General features: G+C 39.4%; 3 long non-coding RNA genes across 3 annotated transcripts in view; 1 reads left to right on the top strand and 2 right to left on the bottom strand.

Moving 5' to 3' along the window:
- LOC145530438 (uncharacterized) overlaps window positions 1-26,282 on the bottom strand; it is a 170,792-nt gene that overhangs the window by 59,933 nt on the left and 84,577 nt on the right. The gene's annotated exons all lie outside the window — the stretch shown is intronic.
- Window positions 1,313-3,004, top strand: LOC145530436 (uncharacterized). Its single transcript, XR_014071766.1, has 2 exons — window positions 1,313-1,374; window positions 2,191-3,004. It is a non-coding gene; the product is annotated as an uncharacterized LOC145530436 (long non-coding RNA).
- Window positions 4,548-10,022, bottom strand: LOC145530447 (uncharacterized). The gene is made up of 2 exons (XR_014071778.1): window positions 8,837-10,022; window positions 4,548-6,812 (listed from the first exon to the last, which is right to left on the bottom strand). It is a non-coding gene; the product is annotated as an uncharacterized LOC145530447 (long non-coding RNA).

Below are 26,282 nucleotides of genomic sequence, written 5' to 3'. Positions count from 1 at the left end.
ATCCACTCTAGACATTTCTTTCTCCAGGCATCTTTGCAATCAGCACAATTCAGCTTCCATCATCATGTTTTTTAAGTGCCTATTAAGTACTAGTTGTGATTAGAGTGCCCACCTCTGCCCTTTAGTCACCAACACTCACCAGAATAAACACCCAAAACAGGTCTGTACAATAATTACACTCAATACTTTCTAAATCTCATAAGTGGATACAGTATTCTCTTTAAGGACAGAGTACCAGGAAGACTATAGGTTGCATGATGATGAAGAGAGATGCAATCCAGGATGATGTGCTTATAAGCAGGATGGAACAGCAGCAAAGATAACATCTCTTTTCTTTGGACTAAGGGGATGCTTTATAATGATGGCCAGATTTTTGCAATGAATGCAAATGAATTAGGAAGAGTCCCCAGCTGTTTCTATCCCTTTGGTATGTATAAGGTGAGTTCTTCTGAAATGTGGTCTTAAGAGTAGAATAATTATTTTAGGTATGCTGGTATAATGGAATTCATCAGTCTCATACTCAAAGCTCATTTCAACATTGATCTATTATAATACCAACTATACTCAGAGGATCCTCTGAAGTTAAATTCCAGTCACTTTTACTAGTGATACTCAAAAGACAACAATGGTGTGTCCTCTCGACCTCATAATCTAGGACTGTGCAGAGAAAATACATAAAATTAGCTCAATAGATCATATGATGATTTTTTTTTTATGCACAGTAAATACAAATAGCTCTTTCCTTAGGGAATCCCTAGCTATGTGTATCTACTGCTTTTAATCCCACTTACTTCCTTTTAGTATGTTAGTTGTGCTTCACACAGGAGAAATGCAAACATTTTTTAGCATGCAAACAACAGTAAATCACCTTTTTTCTCAGTTTTATAGTTCGGTGCAAATACTTAACATTTATATCATGTTTCTTATTATCAAAGCACCTGCTATCATGTGAGAGAAATATATTTTAGTTTTAGTCACTATATAGAGGAATAAATCAAGATAAAAAGAGAAAAATAATGTTGACTATACATAAGGTCTCTGATGGGCTTCCCAGGTGGCTCAGTGATGAAGAATTTGCCTGCAAATGCAGGAGTCTTTGGTTCACTCCCTTAGTCAAGAAGATACCCTGGAGAAGGAAATGGCAACCCACTCCAGTATTCTTAACTGGAAAATCCCATTGACAGAGGACCCTGGTGGGGCTATAGTCCATAGGGTCACAAAAGACTTAGCGACTAAATAGCAACAAGGTCTATGACACAACTGAAATCTGAATTCAGAATTTCTAAGGTAGATTCTTCTCATAAATGTAGGTACAGCACACAGAATTCTTGACCAATGAAAGCCACAGAATGATGACCAACTACTTAGTGGAAAGTGTGTATCTTGTAAACGTTTTATCAGTGTCTTTTCCCAGAAATAATTTGCTTCTATATTCCTCACAAATGGCCTGAATAGAATAACTAATAACATAATTACTTAAGGCCTTTGAAATAGTTGAAGAGAATCTGATGAATGGATTAAAAACTCTGTCCTTTTTATGAGTATCATTATTATTGATTATATATGGAGTTTTATTGAGCATTATTAATCTTTCTTAAATGCTAAGACAAGAGATTTAGATATTTTTAAAAGTTATCTCTTAATGTTTTCCAGGCCACAAAAACTAGTGAAATGTCAGGGGTTTTAAAATGTTGATGGTAATTATAATGAGTATGTGTTTAGATCAAAAGAAACAAAATTTCTATAAAGCTAATATCTTTAAATACTTACTAAATATCAACATATTGAGCAATATTAAATCATATTTCTTGGAGGTGGGTTGTTTATTGAGGAAAAAATCTAAGATACTAACCATTTAATTTTGGTATCAAATCAACTCCTTTTTTAAGGCGAAGTCCTGCCCACAGTCATTGTAATTTAAAATTCTAGAGAGAAATCTATCCTGATTGAAAACTACACTGTTTTACACACCTTATTTTGTAGCAAATACATTTTAAATTTTACAGGTTGACTGGAAAGCAACATGTTCATGAAATACCTGGAGATAAGTGACTAGAACAAAAATATGGGTTTTACTATCATATATTGAATAAGTGATGGGCTTTGATCACCTTTTTTTCTGATTCAAAATTTTAGACACGTTTCAATTCAACTTTTATTGAAATAATCATTTTCTCTGCTTTATTTCAGTTGCTTATCATCGCCAATATTTCTCAGGATGACAGAAATAGGACTTTATATACAAATTTCAAAAGTACTGGAGAAATGAGATGGTTGTGGATCCCACAGAAAGCATCAGAATTGAACAACATGAAGAGATTGGGCTGGGAGAGAAACAAGGAAAACTGAACAAAGCGACATGTCTTAATCAGAGCACATTTATAAATGTGAATTTACTAAAAGTAGCTTAAATAAAGAGGAATCTCACAGGTTCCAGAGAATGAAATCTAAGTTCACACAGGGCTGGGAGTTGGAATGAAGATGAAGACCAAGATGGCTCTGCATCTCTGAAAGACATGCGGCTTCCCTCCATTCTGCTTCTCTGCTCTGGCCTCTAGTTTTCTAGCTTTGTCTTCAAAACTATTGATTATTCTTTCCTGAATCATTGACAGTTCTGGTTCTCCATGGTACAGATTCTTACCCTGGTTCTACAAGACTAATTATCTCAATACCTGATGTTGCTTCCGTTCTGATTGCTTCAGTTTCCGAGCCTCCACCCCTTGCAGTCAGCTCTGGTCATGGGGCAGAATCGAATGGTGACAAGGATGCCCCATCTGGAACCTGTCTGAAGCAATATTTCTAAAATGAGTGTTAGGAAGGTATGAAATGGCCAGTGTCTGTATCCTATGGAATAGAAAAAAATCCTGGGCATTTGTAGAGAAATAGCCACTTGTTTACCAGGCTATGTTGTTGTCTTGGCTGAATTTGAGACCAGGCAGTGAAGAGTGGAAATGATGGGATCAATGTTACAAAGTAACAAAATAAATTCTGCATGAAATCAAAAGCAGGAGTCTTTGGAGAATGTCCACAGCGATATAGAATAGAACATTATCCATAAGTTTGTCTTTTACATAGTGTAGAAATGGAAAGGAATATCAACAATTATGCCTTGAAAATTGTAAATCCTTAAATGCTGTGTTAAGAAATTACTATTTATAAAATACGATAAATACAATAAATAATAGTAATTCTATTTATAAATGATTAAATGTGGGTCAGAAAGAAGGCATTCATGATGAATATTCATAGATCCCAAACCAATCTGTTGTCAGGTATAAAAAAAGAACTTAAAGTCTGAATCTCTAATCTCTCCAGGTTACTATATTTAATATACTTACGAAAATGAGTCAATCTCTCACATATTTGATATAGAATTCCTTAAATGTAAAAAGAAATATAACTTTTTCTAAATAACAAAATTAATAAGCCTTTAGAGTTTGGAACACCTTTACTTAGTATATGAAATAATCTATTTATCAAACCAACAGTACCTTTACTTTCCTGTTTTACCCAGCATTCATTCAGAGCTAAAATGTGTGAATAATTCTTCATCCCAATAGTTTCAGTAGTTTTCAATGTGCTGTAAGTAATAAGAAATTAATCTGGGATATGTATGTTAATGGAAGATCTGACTGAAGGGGGCTTTATCTAGAAACCTTTTCTCCAGATCTATGGCTTTAAAATTTCTTTGATGTTTTATGTATTGATCTAGTATCAGTTCAGTTCAGTTCAGTTCAGTCGCTCAGTCGTGTCCGACTCTTTGCGACCCCATGAATTGCAGCACGCCAGGCCTCTCTGTCCATCACCAACTCCCGGAGTCTACCCAAACCCATGTCCATCGAGTCAGTGATGCCATCCAACCATCTCATCCTCTGTCGTCCCCTTCTCCTCCTGCCCCCAATCCCACCCAGCATTAGGGTCTTTTCCAATGAGTCAACTCTTCGCATGAGGTGGCCTAAGTATTGGAGTTTCAGCTTCAACATCAGTCCTTCCAATGAACACCCAGGATTGGTCTCCTTTAGGATGGATTGATTGGATCTCCTTGCAGTCCAAGGGACTCTCAAGAGTCTTCTCCAACAACACAGTTCAAAAGCATCAATTCTGCGGCGCTCAGCTTTCTTCACCGTCCAACTCTCACATCTATCCATGACCACTATATATATTTTGAATGTTACAAATATGCATGTACGATAGAATGTACAGTTGGCCCTCCATATCCACGGGTTCTGCACCTGCAGAGAGCCAACTATGAGGGACTTGAGCATCTGCTTATTTTGGTATCCAAGAGATCCTGTGGCCAATCCCCTGTGGTACCAAGGGACAAATGTGTATAAAATATGTATATACATATGAAATAAAAATGGGATTTTTTGGCTGCACAGTGTGCCATGCAGGTCTTAGTTCCCTGGCCAGGGATCAAACCCACACCCCCTGCATTATGAGCAAGAAGTCCTAAACATTGGACAGCCAAAGAAGTCCCTGAAAAGGAAATTTTACAAAGTATTACTTATTCTGTCTATAGGCAATATTCTCTGCTGTTTCCATTATTTTTCTTATTCTGTTTTCTCTTTTAAAAAACACTGGTCACAACCCACTAAATTGATTTCACAAGCCATTAATGAGTTTCAATCTAGTTTGAAAAACACTGCTCTAGACCAGTTAAATATTGTACTTTATTTCAGGCTTCTTCAATTAATTTGATACACCTAGAGACGGACTGTGTCATTTACGAAGTGATAGCCAAGACCAATATATGACACATTGGTCTACCAACCCATAAATATTCTACCTAGTAATCCATGCAGCCTTTCTCTGTAAATTAGCATGGTGGTGGCACTGCACATTGCAAGGCATTTCCTTTATCTGGAGAAAATATCTATTTTTAAATGCAAGAAAGAATCCCCATAAAAAAAAAATCTAAATCACACAATACATCTAATAGAAAGTGATTAATGGGATTTGTTGTCGGCATAGTCCAGCTTACTTCCCTCAAGAAATGTGAATAGGACCTCGAATTCATCTTCATTAATATGTTATCACTCAGTGAGGTGTTCTAGAGATGCACTTGCTAGTTAATAATTAATCAGAAAAGTCTCTAGTGATAATGGCAGAGGGCAGAATGAATGGGTAGTTTTGCCCTGCATAGAGAAAGATTTCCAACAATGACGCCATAGCCTTAAAGACATAAGAACAAAGGCTTTTATGAAATCTGGATGAAATGATGGATTTGCAAAGACACACCCCTCCTGAGAAACAGGTTTAGGCTCATTACACCAATAATGCCCACTGTTCCACATCACCTCCCCCTCTGGATCATATATCCCTAAACTTTCCCTGTCACATAATATACTGGTTTATCCTTCAAAATGTTCATCCTGACTACAATTAATTATTCGTGCCTTATTTGCTTTATGTATGCCCTTCCCTCCAGACTGGCTAAGTCAATATGGAATCCACAATGCCTAGCTGGGGTGGGTACCACATCAGCAGAACTCAACAAATACTTAGTGAATAAATGAATGAACAGATGAATGAAAGTAAGTGAATATTTTATAACATAGATTATCACATTTTTTCTGCTTTGAAGGTAGAGACTAACAGTACTAGGGCACGCTGTCTGTGCATTTAATAAAAAGCCCATTCCCTTCCTCTTATTCACCCAAGCCAAGAAATCTTCAGTTCTGTTCATCTTTTCTCCGTTGTATCTCATTCAGCTAATGTTTATTGAGTTCCTACCGTGGGCCAGCAACTACAATATCTTTCTAATCCATCTGTTCTTCTCCATTCCGTGTGCCACAGTCTTACCATATCTCCCCTGCATTATTGCGGAAGTGTCTTAAATCTTCCCTGCATTCTGTCTCTAATAGTGACCTCTCCAAATCTATTCTACACATGGCTGCCCAAGTCATCTTCCTGAAACATATGCTATTCGCTAGCTCAAAATCCTCAAATCCAAACTCTTAAGTCTAACATAAAAAGCCCTACCTTTTTTCCTAGGTTTATCTCCCTCACATCAATTCTATACTGATAGAACAATTTCTGTAATACTTTGCTGAATGCCCCATCCAGTGTCATCACTCCATAACCTGAACATTCTATTCCTTCATCTTGAAATAACTGTCCATTTTCTTCACCTGATATGCTTCTATTCATTCTTGAAGATCTAATGCTAAGTTTCCTATGAAACCTTCCGCAGTCTGACAAGTCTTCACAGCCAATTGCAATTCTAGGGCATTGTTCTTTTTTTGTTGTTGTTCTTCTCACTCATTTAAAGCACACAACATCATCTATTAAATTTTACTGTTATTTATCACTAATCATCTGGGATGCAAATCAAAACCACAATGAGATATAACTTAACATCTGTCAGAATCAGTTCAGTTCAGTCACCCAGTCATGTCCGACTCTTTGCAACCCCATGGTCTGCAACATGACAGTCTTCCCTGTCCATCACCAACTCCCAGAGTTTACTCAAACTCATGTCCATTGAGTCGCAGATGCCATCCAACCATCTCATCCTCTGTCATCTCCTTCTCCTCCCACCTTCAATCTTTCCCAGCATCAGGGTCTTTTCAAATGAGTCAATTCTTCCCATCAGGTGGCCAAAGTATTAGAGCTTCAGCATCAGTCCTTCCAATGAATATTCAGGACTGATTTCCTTTAGGATGGACTGGTTGGATCTCCTTGCAGTCCAAGGGACTCTCAAGAGTCTTCTTCAATACCACAGTACAAAAGCATCAATTCTTTGGCACTCAGCTTTCTTTCTAGTTCAACTCTCACGTACATGACTACTGGAAAAAACATAGCTTTGACTAGACGGATCTTTGTTGTCAAAATAATGTCTCTGTTTTTTAATATACTCTCTAGGTTGGTCATAGCTTTTCCTCCAAGAAGCAAGCGTCTTTTAATTTTATGGCTGCAGTCACCATATATAGTGATTTTTGGAGCCCTAAAAAATAAAGTCTGTCACTATTTCCATCATTTCCCCATCTATTTGCCATGAAGTGATGGGACCAGATGCTATGATCTTAGTTTTCTGAATATTGAGTTTTAAGCAACTATTTCACTCTCCTCTTTCACTTTCATCAGAGGCTCTTTAGTTCCTCTCCACTTTCTGCCATAAGGGTGGTGTCATCTGCATATTTGAGGTTACTGATATTTCTCCCGGCAGTCTTGATTCCAGCTTGTGCTTCATCCAGCCCAGCATTTCACAGGATGTAATCTGTATATAAGTTAAATAAGCAAGGTGACAATATATAGCTCTGACGTACTCCTTTCCCAATTTGGAACCAGTCTGTTGTTTCATGTTCAGTTCTAACTGTTGCTTCTTCACCTGCATACAGATTTCTCAGGAGGCAGGTCAGGTGGGCTGGTATTCCCATCTCTTTCAGAATTTTCCACATTTTGTTGTGATCAACACTGTCAAAGGCTTTGGCTTAGTCAATGAAGCAGAAGTAGATGTTCTTCTGGAATTCTCTTGCTTTTTCTCTGATCCAACAGTTGTTGGCAATTTGATCTCTGGTTCCTCTGCCTTTGTTAAATCCAGCTTGTACATCTAGAAGTTCTCGGTTCATGTACTGTTGAAGCCTAGCTTGTAGAATTTTGAGCATTACTTTGCTAGTGTGTGAAATTTGCCAACATCCACTGGATCATTGAAAAAGCAAGAAAGTTCCAGAAAAACATCTATTTCTGCTTTATTGACTATGCCAAAGCCTTTGACTATGTGGATCAGAATAAACTGTGGAAAATTCTGAAAGAGATGGGCATACCAGACCACCTGACCTGCCTCTTAAGAAACCTGTATGCAGGTCAGGAAGCAAGAGTTAGAACTGGACATGGAACAACAGACTGGTTCCAAATAGGAAAAGGAGTACGTCAAGGCTGTATATTGTCACCCTGCTTATTTAACTTATATGCAGAGTACATCATGAGAAACACTGGGCTGGATAAAGCACAAGCTGGAATCAAGATTCCCAGGAGAAATATCAATAACCTCAGATATGCAGATGACACCACCCTTATGGCAGAAAGTGAAGAAGAACTACAGAGCCTCTTGATGAAAGTGAAAGAGAAGAGTGAAAAAGTTGGCTTAAAGCTCAACATTCAGAAAACTAAGATCATGGCATCCAGTCCCATCACTTCATGGCAAATGATGGGGAAACAGTGGAAACAGTGCCAGACTTTATTTTTCTGGGTTCCAAAATCATTATAGATGGTGATTGCAGCCATGAAATTAAAAGACGTTTACTCCTTGGAAGGAAAGTTATGACCAACCTAAACAGCATATTAAAAAGCAGAGACATTACTTTGCCAACAAAGGTCTGTCTAGTCAAGGCTATGGTTTTTCCAGTAGTCATGTATGGATGTGAGAGCTGGACTATAAAGAAAGCTGAGCGTAGAAAAATTGATGCTTTTGAGCTGTGGTGTTGGAAAAGATGCTTGAGAGTCCCTTGGACTGCAAGGAGATCCAACCTGTCCATCCTAAAGGAGATCAATCCTGGGTGTTCATTGGAAGGACTGATGTTGAAGCTGAAACTCCAATACTTTGGCCACCTGATGTGAAGAGCTGACTCATTTGAAAAGACCCTGATGCTGGCAAAGATTGAGGGCAGGAGGAGAGGTGGATGGCAGAGGATGAGATCGTTGCCTGGCATCACTGACTCTATGGACATGGGTTTGGGTGGACTCCGGGAGTTGGTGATGGACAGGAAGCCTGGCATGCTGTGGTTCATGGGATCGCAAATAGTCGGACCCAACTGACAACTGAACTGATGAACTGAACTGAAATGAGTTCAATTGTGTGGTAGTTTGAACATTCAAATTCAGCAGTGGCCACAGGACTGGAAAAGGTCAAATTTTAATCTCAATCCCAAAGAAAGACAGTGCCAAAGAATGTTAAAACCTGTCAGAATGGCTGTCATCAAAAGAACACTAACAAATGTTGGTGAGGATGTGGAGAAAAGGAACACTTGTACACTATTTTGGGGTATGCAAAATGGTGTAACTACTGTGGAAGACGGTATGGAAGTTTCTCAAAAAATTAAAAATAGAACTACCATATGACCCAGCAACATATATACACACAATGGACTACTACTAAGTCATGCTGCTACTGCTGCTAAGTCGCTTCAGTCATGTCGGATTCTGTGTGACCCCATAGATGGCAGCCCACCAGGCTCCCCCGTCCCTGGGATTCTCCAGGCAAGAACACTGGAGTGGGTTGCCATTTCCTTCTCCAATGCGTGAAAGTGAAAAGTGAAAGGGAAGTTGCTCAGTTGTGTCCGACTCCTAGCGACCCCATGGACTGCAGCCTAAGCCTACCAGGCTCCTTCGTCCATGGGATTTTCCAGGCAAGAGTTCTGGAGTGGGGTGCCATTGCCAATAGGGGTAAAATTTTGCAATTTGCAGCAATATGGGTGGACTCTAAAGGCAGTATGTAAGTGAAATAAGTCAGACAAAAACCAAATACTGTATGATATCACTTATATGTGGAATCTACAACTACAACAAACTTGTGAGTATAACAAAAAAGAAGCAGATTCATAGACAATGAACAAGTGGTTACCAATAGGTAGAGGTAATATAGGGATGAGGGAGGGGAGGCACAAGCTGTTGGGCATAATGTAGGCTCAAGGAGGTGTTGTACTACATTGAGGATGTAGCCAATATTTTGTAATAACAAATGGAAAGAAACTTTTAAGATGTATTTTAAAACATTTTAAAAAAGTAAAATAATACATACATTTTTGCTGTTGTTTGCATGCCTATTTTTGCCTCATCTACAAGACTTTAGAGTGCTTCAGGAGGAATATTAGTAAGTATGAAGATTTGGGCATAAATCCACTTTTCTACGTTTAGTACCTATCACAGATGTTGTCTACCAGATATCATAGTTGCTCGACACTGTATCCAATTAAGCTGGTTATGCAGAAAAGAAGCTATTACAAGGTGTAAGGCAGATGACATGCTAAAAGGGGGTTAGAGTAGGTGATGAGTGAACAACTTTACAGTTCCTCTCCCATAAACGCCTAATAAATGATGAGGAGGAATGAACAGATAGAAGGAAAAAATAAAAGGGTTGTAATGGTGGCAAGTGTCAAGAATCCACCTGCCATTGCAGGAGATGCAAGAGAGGCAGGTTTGATCCCTGGGTCGGGAAGATCCCTTGGAGTAGGAAATGGCTACCCACTCCAGTATTCTTGCCTGGAGAATTCCATGGACAGAGGAGCCTGGCGGGCTACAGTCCCTGGGGTCACAAAGACTCGGACACAACAGAGCAGCTGAGCATGCAGGCACACAATTATTATCTTAACTCCTCCATATTGCTCTGTTTAAGCAATTCAAATTTAGCTTTTAATTAACAAAATATAAGATTATTTCTTCAAAAATATTATTTACTTTCTTCTTTTCAGGTGGTTGTTTTGTTCTGTTTTTAGTACATCATGACTTCTGAATTTTTCTACTATTACATATGTTTCTTCTAGTTTAGCCTGTGATTCAGAATATACTGCATTCTTTTTCATTTGTACAGGACCATGCACCTTGTGATTATAACAACACATACTGCTTCTGACTAACAACAATAACGATAAAAATCTCTCTCAGATGTGAAACCATAATTCCAAATTATTTCTATCAGAAAAAATTGAACATAATTTTGATTTCTCTCTGAACTTGAAATCTTTATAGCACATTGATGACAGCAATTAAGCTATCTATTTTAGGCATTTAAGTATAGAACTCTTTTGTAAAAACTCACAAGTCTAAACAAATTCCTTTTTTAAACCTGTATTTAAGTTTTTGTTTTCCAAAGATCAAGCCCCAAATAAGCAATCTTGTAGTGAGTTTCCAATGCATGGCTTTTATATACCCAGATTGAGTTTCTAAAGATAAAAGTATGCTTAGTGATAGAACTTACTGTATCCCAATTCAGTCGTTGACTCACTGCATAATACTAGTCTTTCCTGTTGGCTCAGATGGTAAAGACTCTGCCTGCGTTGTCGGAGACCTGGGTTTGATCCTGGCTCAGGAAGATCTCCTGGAGAAGGAAATGGCAATCCACTCCTGTATTCTTGCCTAGAGTATTCCATGGACAGAGGACCCTGGTGGGCCATAGTCTATGAGGTCACACATAGTTGGACGCAACTGAGCGACTAACATTATGTCCCATGTAAGATATAGTACTCTGTTTAAGCACAGCAAGTGAACTCTGTTTAAGCACAGCAAGTGAACTACAGGAAGTGCTAGAGGTTAGGAGGATAAAACTTTGGTAGATGAAAGCTGGGTGATTTTTTTTATTACAGCGATAATAATGTGAAATCATTTCTAAATAGTACTTTGTAATTTTTAAAAAAGTGCGTCTCTTATTAAACAATGTTCACATTTCTGGGAAAATATCAGGTATTTTCATTTTGAAGATGTGGGAACCAAACTGAATAAGTAAAACAAAATTTGTATGTTGAGCATATACTACATGCCAGGTACTGTATTAGGTATGACAGTTAGCATAGCATAGTTACAGTATCTGTAGATAGTGCAGAGGTAGTGTAATGAATGTAATAAATACCATGATAGCAAAGTACAGAGTAGAATAGAGTGGTATAGGGTAGGGTAGAAGCATTAAAGTAGAAAAGATGCACAGAATCAGCTCTTAGCCCAGAGTTCCAGTGAAAGTGAGAGTAACCTCGAAACCAGTGGTTCTCATCCAGTGGCAGTTTTATTTGCATCCCCTCCTGTGGGGCATTTCTTAATGTATCAAGATATATTTGATCGTCCCAATTTTTTGAAAGGTGGGAAGTACTACTGGTTTGTAGTGGCTAGAAGGCTACCTGTGGTCCTGTGAAAAAGATTATTCAATCTAAAATGTCAATAGTGCTGTAGCTAAGAAACCTTGACCAAGGCTGAGCTGACATACAACTAGGAGTTGACAGGTGGAGGCAGAAGGGGAGGAAATGCCAGGAGTGGAGAAATGACAGAGAACATGTTCCAAGGATGAGAAACACTTGTGTGAAGGACCTCCACACTGACTTGTTCACCTTTTTAAAAAAATTGTCATAAAATACTCATAACATAAAAGTTACCAAACCACTTTTAAGTGTACAGTTCAGTGACATTAAGTACTTTCACACTGTTGTGCAATGATCACTACCGTTCATCTCCAGAACTTTTCATCATCCAAATTATAATTCTGCACACAGTAAACAACAACTCCTCATTATTCCTTCCCACAGCACTGGCAACCACATTCCACTCTCTGTTTTTATGGATTTGACTGCTCTAGGTATCTCATATAAGTGGAATCAGACAGTAATTGCCCTTTTGTGTCTGGCTTAATTCACTTAGTACACTGTCCTCAAGGTATATCCAGGTAGCATGTGTCAGATTTTCCTTCCTTTTCAGGACTGAATAATATTTATGTATAGATCACATTTTGTTTATCCACTCATCCGTTTAGGAATACATGAGATGCTTTCATCTGTTAGCTACTGGAAATAATGCTGCTATGAACACATGTGTACAAGTATCGGTTTGAATCCCCGCATTCAATTTTCCTTTGGGTATATACCTAGAAGTAATTCACTAATTGTTTTTATGTACCAATTAATTGTTCTATGACTTAGTATATGGTAAAAAATAATACCAATGACCTCTCTTATATGAAACTTAAATTCTAGTGAAGGAAAACAAACACATGAACAAGGTCATTTCAGAGAGTCTTATCCAGAAAAGAAATGGAGACGATGTGGAGTCGAATATGACTGGAACTTAGCGTGTTAGAACCTACGAAGGGAGTGGTAAGAAGGAAAGGTGGTAGAAACCTTACAATGCAGGTAACCCAGATAAGGATTCTCTGTTTCATTTTATGTGCAATGAAAAGTTCAGAGAAGTTAAATGAATTGCCCAAGGTCTTATAGCTAATAAATTCTACATGCCTAACCTTACTATACAGATTTCCTATGAAGCTGCAGAATTGGATGAGGGTACATGTTTATCAAATACCCCCTGGAAGAGGAAATGGCAACCCACTCCAGTATTCCTGCCTGGAAAATTCCATGGACAGAGGTGCCTGGCAGGCACAGTCCATGGGGTTGCAAAGAGTCGGACACGACTGAGCAAACTAACACTTATCAAACACAGCAACCTGCACTGCCAACCAGACATCTGATCTCCATCTGCTTTCATGACTTTCTCCTGAATCAAGGCCATGAATGGTCAGAGGACATTTTAATGTTCTACTTACTCACATTCATTCTGCACCCAGCTTTGCTGCTGGGATACCTCTTTCCTTTTATAAAGATATATTGTACAAGTATAAGATAAAATGGAACTGATCCTAAAAAGAAAGCCATATTTTCCTATAGCCTAGCTTTGAAATAAACAACCGTTATTCAATTCAAAAAAATCTGCATATGACCTGAGTAAGTAATATTTGACAAAATAAAGAAGCATTCTGTTGAACAATAAGAACACTGCTTCTCCTAACCCTTGCTTTCATTCAAGGTCATGTGCAGATTACATAAATATTACATGAAACCTGTTTTGCAAGGAATCACTGTCTATGTTGATTTATAGAGACAAAAGTCCATTGGCAGAGTCTACCTTTTCAAATATCACAAGCTTTTGTTTTCTAACAAGAGGAAGAAAGCAACTCTCATTAGGTAAATGGAGCTATTCTTTCATGTAGGATTAAAACTTTAACATAGTTTATGTGTACAGTTAAGATTTATCAAAAGTTTTCTTGTGTCAGGTGACAAGATGTGTCGCAATTCGGTTTTTACTCCAGATCTCATTCATTGGAAGAGCAAGAATAATTGATGACACCAAGTTTGTATCAGGAAAAGAGAGAGAATATTTTCTTTTTCATTCTCATTTAATCTTTTGCTGTAATGTGAGCTATTATGGAATTAAATAGTGAGTAGATACTTTAAGCCTTAAAAAGAGGTCAATTTTGCTGAATATATTGCTCTGTCAACAAACAGTTGCTGGACAACTATTATATATAAAACACTTTAATAGGTGCTATTAAAATTGTTATATGTCATTTTGAAGAAAAACACTTTCCTATATATATCAGCTGATTGGGTTGGTAAAGTAAAAACCAAATACCCTGTGTGAAAAGATTTAACATGCTTTAGAGAAGTTTTACTTTATTATTCTAAAATCCCATAATTACTGCCAGGGGACCTCTTATTTTTATCATATACAATTGACCTCAGATAAAGTACTTTGTAAATACATTACTTAATACAATACCACAAAAAGTAACAAGGTTTTTCATTGCCTTGCTTTTCACATAATCTCCTTCTACCTCTCTGATAAACTCCTTAGTTCTTGTTTGCTAATTCAATATTCAACACATTTTTATTGTGTCAGGCACTGTGCTTGACACTGAGGATACAAAAGTGAAGAAAGAAAATGGTTGTTCTTTTGTGAAGTTGACAGTCTGTTTGGGGAGACAAGTAAATAACATGACAGGTCAAGTACAAGTTACCATTGGGGCACATGGTAGGAGCATCAAAACCAACACAGGGTGGAGAGATTGAAAAGTGGAAATGACAGGGAAAAAACCCCAGAGGAAGAGACATTCATCTCACTCATAAAAAAATTCTCCACAGTCTCATCACTGCCAGAGAAAGAAGGGTTTTTAATGTAGGTTTCAAACCCAGTTTTATGTGACTCCTTAAATCATTCCACTAGGTACCCATTATCCCCAACTGATTCATTTTTGAATTGGTCTTGCTTCCTTAATTCCATTGCTTGATGAGTCTGAGGGAGCCCTAGCAATTGTGCCTCCCAAGCTGTAATGTTATTAATTTTCTGTTGCCTTTGCTTTAGGAGTGAATTTCATTTTCCAGTGAAACTGAAGCACTCTCCTGAACTCCAAATGATTTATTGAGTACCCCAATCCTCTTTCTGAAAAAGTGAAAGTTGCTCAGTCATGTCCTATTCTTTGTGACCCCGTGGACTATACAGCCCATGGAATGCTCCAGGCGAGAGTACTGGAGTGGGTACCCTTTCCCTTTTCTAGGGGATCTCCCAACCCAGGGATCACATCTAGGTCTCCTGCACTGCAGGTGGATTCTTTACCAGCTGAGCCACAAGGGAAGCCCAAGCATACTGCAGTGGGTAGCCTATTCCTTCTCCAGTGGATCTTCCTGACCCAGGAACCAAACCAAGGTCTCCTGCATTATGGGAGGATATTTTTACCAACTGAGCTATCAGGTAAGCCTCTTCATAGCTCTTGTCAGATTCTCCCACACTCATTCCCACTCTCCTCAAATATCAAAGTGCCTATTTCTGGGTTACTTCCATTATAGGATGCGCCCATTCTCCAATTCAGACAGAAGTCATAAAAACTGCATCTAGTCTCACATCTCAAATTGGACCCCAGAAAACAAACACCATTTCATGAGGAAGGCAGCCAGCCACACCCCCATGAACATTGAGATGCACAGGCACTGCAAGCTGTCCCCTCATTTGGGGTGAGGATGTGTATCAGTAAGTGTTGTTTAGTTGCAAGCAATACAAATCATTTCAGCATCTTTAATGAAAGAAAAGAGAAAACACATTGGAAAGAAGCTGAGTAGCTCACAGAGCTAAAGGAAAATCTAAAGAACCAAAGTTCAGAAAGGCCAGAAACCAGAGCTGGTCTGAGCATCCAACGCAGAAGGAATGAAAGGACAATCTCTCCAGGAGGGCATCACTGGAATGAATTTACTCTGAACACATTCTGCAAGACTTCAAGCCCAAAGAAAAGACATCAGGTTGGCTAAGCTTGGGACATGTGCCCACCCATTGACCAGAGGAAGACAACCATCACTATTAACTACATGCAATAGAAGAGGGGATTTGATTTAGGCCATACCTGAATAGTCTAGTGGTTTTCCCTACATTCTTCAATTTAAGTCTGAATTTGGATATAAGGAGTTCATGATCTGAGGCAGAGTGCTTAGATCTGATAGACAGAGTGCCTGAAGAACTATGGAGGGAGGTTTGTGATATTGTATAGGAGACAGTGATCAAGATCATCCCCCAAGAAAAAGAAAAGAAAAAAAAAGGGAAAATGGTTGTCTGAGGAGATCTTACAACTAGCTGAGAAAAGAAGAGAAGCTAAGGGCAAAGGAGAAAACGAAAAACATATGCATCTGAATGCAGAGTTCCAAAGAATAGCAAGGAGAGATAAGAAAGCCTTCCTCAGTGATCAATGCAAAGAAACAGAGGAAAACAATAGAATGGGAAAGACTAGAGACCTCTTCAAGAAAATTAGAGATACCAAGGGAACATTTCATGCAAAGATGGGCACAACAAAGGATAGAAATGGTATGGACCTAACAGAAGCAGAGGATATTAAGAAGAGGTGGCAAGAATACACAGAAGAACTACACAAAAAAGATCTTCATGACCCAGATAACCTCACTCACCTAGAGCCAGACATCCTGGAAAGCGAAGTCAATTGGGCCTTTGGAAGCATCACTATGAACAAAGCTAGTGGAGGTGATGGAATTCCATTTAACCTATTTGAAATCCTAAAAGATGATGCTGTGAAAGTGCTCCACTCAATATGTCAGCAAATTTTGAAAACTCAGCAGAGGCCACAGGACTGGAAAAGGTCAGTTTTCATTCCAATCCCAAAGAAAGGCAATGCAAAGAATGCTCAAATTACCACAAAACTGCACCCATCTCACACGCTAGCAAAGTAATATTCAAAATTCTCCAAGCCAGGCTTCAACAGTACATGAACCGTGAACTTCCAGATGTTCAAGCTGGATTTAGAAAAGGCAGAGGAACCAGAGATCAAATTGCCAACATCCATTGGATCATCGAAAAGGCAAGAGTTCCAGAAAAACAGTTAGTTACTTCTGCTCTATTGACTATGCCAAAGCCTTTGATTGTGTGGACCACAACAAACTGTGGAAAATTCTTAAAGAGATGGAAATACCAGTCCACCTGACCTGCCTCCTGAGAAATCTGTATGCAGGTCAAGAAGCAACAGTTAGAACTGGACATGGAACAACAGACTGGCTTATTTAACTTACATGCAGATTGCATCATGCAAAATGCCGGGCTGGATGAAGCACAAGCTGGAATCAAGACTACCAGGAGAAATATCAATAACCTCAGATATGCAGATGACACCACGTTTATGGCAGAAAGTGAAGAGGAAATAAAGAGCCTCTTGATGAAAGTGAAAGAGGAGAGTGAAAAAGTTGGCTTAAAGCTCAACATTCAGAAAGCTAAGATCATGGCATCCGGTCTCATCACTTCATGGCAAACAGATGGGAAAACAATGGAAACAGTGACAGACTTTATTTTGGGGGGCTCCAAAATCACTGCAGATGGTGACTTCAGTCTTGAAATTAGAAGATGCTAACTCCTTGGAAGAAAAGTTATGACCAAGCTGGACAGCATATTAAAAAGCAGAAACACTACTTTACCAATGAAGTTCCACCTAATCAAAGCTATGGTTTTTCCAGTAGTCATGTATGGATGTGAGAGTTGGACTATAAAGAAAGTTGAGCACCCAAGAATTGATGCTTTTGAACTGTGGTGTTGGAGAAGATGCTTGAGTGTCCCTTGGACTGCAAGGAGATCCAATCCTAATGGAAATCAGTCCTGAATATTCATTGGAAGGACTGATGCTAAAGCTGAAACTCCAATACTCTGGCCATCAGATGCGAAGAACTGACTCATTTAAAAAGACCTTGATGCTGGGAAAGATTGAAGGCAGGAGACAAAGGGGATGACAGAGGATGAGATGGCTGGATGGCATCACCGACTTGATGGACAAGAGTTTGAGCAAGCTCTGGGAGTCAGTGATGGACAGAGAAACTTGGTGTGCTGCAGTCCATGGGGTCACAAAGAGTCAGACACAATTGAGTGACTGAACTGAACTGAATAGAAGAGGAGTGATTCTTCAAAGCACAGTTGTGATGTTGTTACCACCAGGAGGGAGAATAGACACTAAGCTGCAAAAAATAAAAGTTTCCACTATAGGAATCATCTTGTTGCTGGGTGAATTCTCAGGCCACCAGTCTTGTGGGTTCCTAATCTATATACTTTTCTTCACTGTATGAAGTTTTAGCATTCCTTCTAACCCATTCTACATGGGTTCCAAAGCTTTCAACATATGAGCATCAGGAATCTTCTAAGATGTAAACCTCAAATAAAATTTAAAAATTAACAGTGGAAAAGAAACCATCTTTTTCCAGAAAAATCATTTTTTAGTATCAATCATGTAAATAACAATAAGAGCACACTAACAAATCCCTTTGTTTTATGAAAAAAAAGAATTCTGTGTGTTCTTACCTTTTAGAGTGACCTTGAAAAGTCATGCCCTATATTTATACCAACTCTCAGTAGTTAATCGACATGTTAACTAATCCCTCTTTTCATTGAGCTAAGGATTTTTTTGAGCTATTTTCCTACTTGTACTTTCTGAGATTCCTCCATAAACTGTCATGTGGCAACACTTTTTTAAAAAATTTTTTTATTAGTTTATTTATCTTTTTTTTAACTTTACAATATCATATTTTTTTTTTTTTGCCATACATTGACATGAATCCACCATGGGTGTACATGTTTTCCCCTTCCAGAACCCCCCTCCCACCTCCCTCCCCATCCCATCCCTCTGGGTCATCCCGATGCTCCAGCCCCGAGCACCCTGTATCATGCATTGAACCTGGGCTGGCGATTCATTTCACATATGATAATTTACATGCTTCCATGCCATTCTCCCATATCATCCTGCCCTCGCCCTCTCCCATAGAGTCCATAATACTGTTCTATTTATCTGTGTCTCTTTTGATGTCTTGCATACAGGGTTATCTTTACCAATTGACTAAATACCATATATATGTGTTAGTATACTGTATTGGTATTTTTCTTTCTGGCTTACTTCACTCTGTATAATAGGCTCCAGTTTCATCCACCTCATTAGAACTGATTCGAATGTATTCTTTTTAATTGGTGAGTAATATTCCATTGTGTATATGTACCACTGCTTCCTTATCCATTCATCTGCTGATGGGCATCTAGGCTGCTTGAATGTCCTGGCTATTATAAACAGTGCTGCGGTGAACATTGGGGTACACGTGTCTCTTTCAATTCTGGTTTCCTCAGTGTGTATGCCCAGCAGTGGGATTGCTGGGTCATATGGCAGTTCTATTTCCAGTTTTTTGAGGAATCTCCATACTGTTCTCCATAGTGGCTGTACTAGTTTGCATTCCCTCCAACAGTGTAAGAGGGTTCCCTTTTCTCCACACCTTCTCCAGCATATATTGCTTGTAGTCTTTTGGATAGCAGCCATTCTGATGAGCGTGAAATGGTACCTCATTGTGATTTTGATTTGCATTTCTCTGATAATGAGTGATGTTGAGCACCTTTTCAATGGAACTGGAGGAATCAACCTGCCTCACTTCAGGCTCTACTACAAAGCCATAGTCATCAAGACAGTATGGTACTGGCACAAGGACAGAAATATAGATCAATGGAACAAAATAGAAAGACCAGAGATAAATCCACACACTTACGGACACCATATCTTTGACAAAGGAGGCAACACTTTAAATCACACTGTTTCACTTGGGCTCTCCCCATTAACCACCATGCGAGCATAGACATCTTGTGATGTCAGCTTATTCTGTCTTCTCATCTTTTTTTTTTACAAAAAGGCAGAAAATGTTAAGAGCTCATTTCTCATCTTCATCATCTTTGAGTACCTAAATGTTGGTCTTGGTGACAGTCTTCAGAGTGGATTTTTTCAAGACTTGATATGGAAGGCCTGATACATATCACTATGACAAAGTTCAATGTGGATGATTCTGAAGAAGAAGGTGACAGGAATAGTAATACTAACAGATGATATGTATGAGCCTTTATTGTTCACAGGCTCTGCCCTGAGTACTTCACATGCATTATGCTTCCATACTGGTGGGGATGAGCTGGGAGAGAGAGAGAAGCACAGGAGAGAAAATAGATTACTGCTGGAGCCAAGTACCTGCATAGATTAGAAGGGAGGGAAGAGAGGATCCAGAGATCAAGTGGAAAAGCTTCCTCAGATAAGAACAGAGGTGTCCATCCATTATAAGTAAGAGACTGGTTGATTTGGTTTTAGAAAGATGAAGCAGTTGTCTTATGACACCATGTAGTTTCTCAGAGAAATAAGACAAAAATGGTAGAAGAGAGAAAGGTGGGTAGTTACTGGAGGTATTAGGGAAATGACAGGCAACAGAGCAGCTACTATTAACTTTGGCAGAAATAAAAGACTGTCACAATAATCTGGAGAAGAGGGAAAAAGCTGTAAATTCTAGGTGGAACAGCAGAAGATACTCCTGAGGTTGTGCTTAACTTTTAGAAGATTATTCTGAGTTCTCACAAAACAGGCTGGAGCAGGGCAAAGAGAAACAATATTCTGTGAAAATTACAGCCCTACTTCTACAACCACCGCAATAGATGGGCCTTGAAAGAAAAGGATTCCATGTGTTTTTTCTTCAATCCCACTAAATCCAATAGTTAAAGAAGCAACACCATACACATCTTAAGATAAGGTGCATCTATCTTGTTCACTGCTCTATCTCCAGTGGCAGGCAAAATGCCTGAAATGGAAGAGGAGCTTGATCAATATTTTATCAATGAATTGATGACTATATAGATGGATGGATGAATAAGGAATTTATGACATTTTATTGATCACAGTCTTGTCATGGCAAAGGGGCTTGCTTAACTCAACGAAGCTATAAGCCATGCCGTGCAGGGCCACCCAAGACAGAGGGGTGTTCTGACAAAACATGGTCCACTGGAGGAGGGATGGCAAAACACTCAGGTATTCTTGCTGTGAGAACCCCATGAATAGTATGAAAAGGCAATAAGATATGACTCCAGAAGATGAGCCCCCCAGGTTGGAAAGTGTCCAATATGCTACTGGGGAAAAGCAGAGGGCAATTACTAATAGCTGTGAAATGGTGAGACAGCATCACCAACTCAATGTATATGAATCTGAGCAAACTCTGGGAGGTACTGAAGGACAGGGGAGCCTGGAGGGCTGAAGTGCACGGGGTTGCAAAGTGTTGGACACAACTTGGTGACTGAACAACAACAACAAATTTATAGTCCACATTCATAGCGTGTCTACATAAAATTCTATTGCATGTGTATAGCAGTGTCATGCTTGGGTTTTTCCCAAGCTGCTACTCAGAAACCAAAGGAAGTGCTAGTAGGATGTTTTTTTTTTACTAGGACTAAAAACGAAATAAATATCATATACTATCTGTAGATATTTATAACCACCTAATATTCCCCAGTGTACTGGAATAAGTGTCCCTCTTTATCACTTGCTGGTTTAGTAGGAGAAATATTTTAGTACTAAGCTCTCCCAAGAGTTAGAAGTCTGCTGGAGTTGTCACTCCATGTATATTCTGCTCTCTCAAAGAAGTTATTCCAGTTGAAGTGGGAATTCCAGTCACATAACTACTCATAATGTTCTCTGCTTACCTGATTCAACATCTTCAACTTGGAGGTCTCTTTTGTAGCATGAGAGTACCTAATGTTCCCCTTGGATCGGTCAAACGAGTCCAGAATTCCTTTCTAATATGCCTAAAATTCTATCTACACAACCAGAGGCCACAGGTGTTGCTACAAGATTTCAAATAGGAGTACTCTTTTAACACCCTTACCTCCCCTTTCCATATAATCTTTGCAATGGCAGATACTCATTCTCAGAGTATGAGCCTGTGTCTTATTTGATACCGTCAGCACTTAGTATGGAATCTGCTGAAGGAATAAACACATGACTGACTAATGAATGAATACTGAATTATTCTGAGTGACCTACTGGAATTCAGTGATCCAGTGATCACTGGAATTCAATCTCCGCTCCACGCTGCAGGAGGCAGCAACACTGAATGTTTATCTCAATGCCTTTTCTACCTTCACAATAGAGTTAAACATCTTTCCCTTAAGAATTAGCAAAGTAGTACAGTTGTCCTCCTAGTCCTATTTACTCTCACTAAGCAGAAAAATCAAATCCCTCAGGGAATCTCAGAATCTAGCATTGACTGTTTGCTTTCAACTAAGAGAGAGTAAATACATTCACTGCTTCTCTCAAACTCTACTACCTCTAAAAGCCTACTTTCAATTTTCTTGGAGCTATTTCTTACCAATAACTTTATGGCATCTCCTGTACACAATTCCTCTTTCCAGCATTCTCTTCTATAGCTTACATTAAGTTTGAAACGCTTTTAACTTATTTCCTGGGGATGTGCGTAAGTACCAAACTTGGCAATTGTGTCTAGCACTACTCCTTTGTAATAGTTTCAGATATTCTTCACATTTGCTAATATTAAGATCAAAAATAAGTATTTTCCAGCCCCAAATTACAAAATCACTAAAATGATCTTATTTGCTGTTCAGTTCAAACATGGGCCAAATTCAAGACTCTTCCTATAGAAGTAAAGTCCCACAGGACCAGATTATAAACCAGTGAAGGCTGACTCTGTTCTACTATTCAGTTTGCTTTGATTTGGGGAAAAGCACATAACTTTTCTCTCATCTTTTTTTCCATGCTGAAAATAATTCATTTTCCTACTAACTGATAAAGATGTGTGGTGATTGGTGAGATGATAGCTCTTAATCATATTAAGTATCAGATTACTTAACCAGTAATAGCTTCTTGGCATCTCTTACACACGGTTATTTTCTCAAACATTTCCTTCTAGGGAGCCTACATTAAGGATGAAAAGCTTTTAACTAAGTGTGCAGAGAAGAGAGGCAGGCTTTTAAATCATTTATCGAAAGGGATTAATAACAAACATTTTTAAAACATCCATAATTAAAACAATTCAATCTCTAGGAAAAAAAATAATAACACTCCATTACTCTCCTAGGGAGAGAGAGAAGCAATGAGCCAGTTCTGAGCAAGTGTCTACAAGCCAGGCCTTCTCCAAGGGTTCTGTCCATTGTTTTTATCATTTGAATTCTCACAACAGCCTATTAACACAGTGTTAGTAGCCTCACAATTATAATGAGTACCACACAATTGCACTCATCTCATATGCTACCGAAGTAAAGCTCAAAATTCTCCAAGCCAGGCTTCAACAGTATGTGAACTGTGAACTTCCAGATGTTCAAGCTGGATTTAGAAAAGGCAGAGCCAGAGATCAAATTGCCAACATCTGTTGGATCACTGAAAAAGCAAGAGAGTACCAGAAAAACATCTACTTCTGCTTTATTGACTATACCAAATCCTTTGACTGTGTGGATCACAACAAACTGTGGAAAATTCTTAAAGAGATGGGAATACCAGACCACCTGAGCTGCCTCCTGAGAAATCTGTATGCAGGTCAAGAGGCAACAGTTAGAACAGGACATGGAACAACAGACTGGCTTATTTAACTTACATGCACAGTGCATCATGTGAAATGCCGGGTTGGATGAAGCACAAGCTGGAATCAAGACTGCAGGGAGAAATATCAATAACCTCAGATATGCAGATGACACCACACTTATGGCAGAAAGTGAAGAGGAACTAAAGAGCCTCTTGATGAAAGTGAAAGAGGAGAGTGAAAAAGTTGCTTAAAACTCAACATTCCAAAAACTAAGATCATGGCGTCTGGTCCCATCACTTCATGGCAAATAGATGGGGGAACAGTGGAAACAGTGACAGACTTTATTTTTAGGGCTCCAAAATCACTATAGATGGTGAAAAAAGCCATGAAATTAAAAGACGCTTGCTTCTTGGAAGAAAATTTATGACCAATCTAGACAGCATATTAAAAAACAGAGACATTACTTTGCCAACAAAGGTCTGTTCGTCGTCAGAGCTATGGTTTTTCCAGTAGTCATGTATGGATGTGAGAGTTGGACTATAAAGAAAGCTGAGCACTGAAGAACTGATGTTTTTGAACTGTGGTGTTGGAGAAGATTCTTGAGAGTCCCTTGGACTGCAAGAAGATCCAACCAGTCAATCCTAAAGGAAATCAGTCCTGAATATTCATTGGAAGGACTGATGCTGAAACTCCAATACTTTGGCCACCTGATGGGAAGAACTGACTCATTTGAAAAGACCCCGATGCTGGGAAAGATTGAAGGTGGGAGGAGAAGGGGACGATAGGATGAGATGGTTGGATGGCATCACCGACGCAACGGACATGAGTTTGAGTAAACTCCAGGATTTGGTGATGGACAGGGAGGCCTGGCGTGCTGCAATCCATGGGGTTGCAAAGAGTCAGACACGACTGAGTGACTGAACTGAACTGAACTGAGTAGCCCCAACTTGTATTGGGTAGAGGCTAAATCTTTAAGACACCTAGCATGCTAGTTTAATAAAAACACAATGAAAAATCTAAACTTATTGTTTGCATACATAACATCGGTAAGATTTTTGTATCTCCTATCATCAGAAATAACTTCCTGAATTCTTACTACTACTGTGGCCCAAAGCCAGATGGCCCACAGGAAAGGAGGAGATATGATATACAGAAAGCCACTGTCAGAAAAGGACAGGAAACTCAAGGGGTGTGTGGAAAGGGGAAGAAAGACATGGAGAGGGAGGAAAGCAGTCACAGGATTGACAGGCTTTTCCTCAACTTTTTGCTGCTATCTCCCCACACCCCAACCTGAGTCAACATGCCAATGAGATCCTGAGGGCAAAGCCAAAAGCAGAGAGACTATTTTCCCCATGCTACATTTGTAGCCTTGGAGAAGGGACCCTGGGACCTCCCTGTCAGTCCAGTGTCTAAAACTTTGCCTTCCAATGCAGAGGGTGCAGGTTCAATTCCTGGTTGGGGAGCTAAGATCCCACATGCCTTGCAGCCAAAAAGTAAAACATAAAAACAGAAGCAATGTTGCAACAAATTCAATAAAAACTTAAAAAAAAAAAAATGGCCCACACTGAAAATACCTTTAAAGGAAAGAAAAGGGACTACCTCTTCAGTGCCTTCAGCACCCCTCTTCTGGGGGCAGCCGCAGGAGCTTGCAGTGGCCACTTAGCAGAGTTAAGCTTAAAGTCCGAGTTAACGCCCCTGGGCTGTGTTTGGCTTCCACGTAGCATGGGAAAGACTCAGAAGTGCCTGCAAAGCAGTAGAGAATTGGACCAGGAAACTTCCTGGAGGGAGTTGCTGCAACAAGGACAAAGTGACCTCATCACCAGAAAGACCCAGAAGTTTGTGAAACTCAGCTTGGACCCTTCAGCAGAAGAGGACCACTGAGCCCAGAGAAAAGGTCAGCAGCAAAGCCACTAGTGGAAATGTGGCCAGTGAAACAAGGGAGGGACAGCATCAATGCACAGGTGATTAGGGAGCCAAAAGATAACACAAGGACGTCCACAGAGCCATGAAAAGGACAGTCACACAGAGGGAAGAAGTCTGAACATTTATCTACAAGCAACAGCTTTTTCACTTATAGAAAGAAATTCATAACAATTTAAAAAAAACACAATTAAAATAACTCATGCTCCACACACAAAGGTAGCTCAGTGGTAAAGAATCCACCTGCAAATGCAAGAGCCACAGGAGATGTATGTTTGATCCCTGGGTCGAAAGAACCCCTGAAGTAGGCACCCCACTTCAGTATTCTTGCCTCGAGAATCACATGGACAGAGGAGCCTGGTGGGCTACAGTCCATGGGGTCACAAAGAGTCAGACACAACTGAGCACACATGCAATGCCAATGCCACACACACACACAGACACCACACTAAACACGATATTGAGTTAGACCAAAAGCCACAGAGAACTCACTCCTGGCAGTTTAAGACTTTCTCTGCAGCACAGAAGGGTTCATGACACTGATTAGATCTGTTTCCGGAAGTAAAGTGTTAAGGAACCAAATTACTTTTTCTTTGCACATTTCAGTCATGGTATGAGTAAACACACAGGCCAACCACAATATGATTACAAAGATACAATGCTGAGGGCATTGTGCATTAAGCGTGCGTGTTCAGTCGTTTCCAACTCTCTGTGACCCCATAGACTGTAGCCTGCCAGGCTCCCCTGTCCATGGAATTTTCTGGGCAAGAATACTGGAGTAGGTTGCCATTCCCTCCCCCAGGGGATCTTCCCAACCCAGGGATCAAACTCGGTGTCTCTTGCATCTCCTGCATTGGCAGGCAGATTCTTCATCACGGCACCTCCTGGGAAGCCCTGCGGAGGGCATGACTGTCCATAAAACAAAGAGACCCCCTGGGATTTTCCTTCTATCAGCTGATAACATGTCTTCAGACAGCTAAGTCAAAGCCAACAAATAAATACATCCTCATTATTTTCCTACAGTGTCACTTTAAGTTAGAA

Source organism: Giraffa tippelskirchi, chromosome 12 (genome assembly GCF_054371585.1).
Source record: "Giraffa tippelskirchi isolate mGirTip1 chromosome 12, T2T-mGirTip1v1.2.pri, whole genome shotgun sequence".
Classification (NCBI taxonomy): domain Eukaryota; kingdom Metazoa; phylum Chordata; class Mammalia; order Artiodactyla; family Giraffidae; genus Giraffa; species Giraffa tippelskirchi.
Note: the sequence above shows the minus strand (reverse complement) of the source record. Positions and strands in the feature narration are given on the sequence as shown.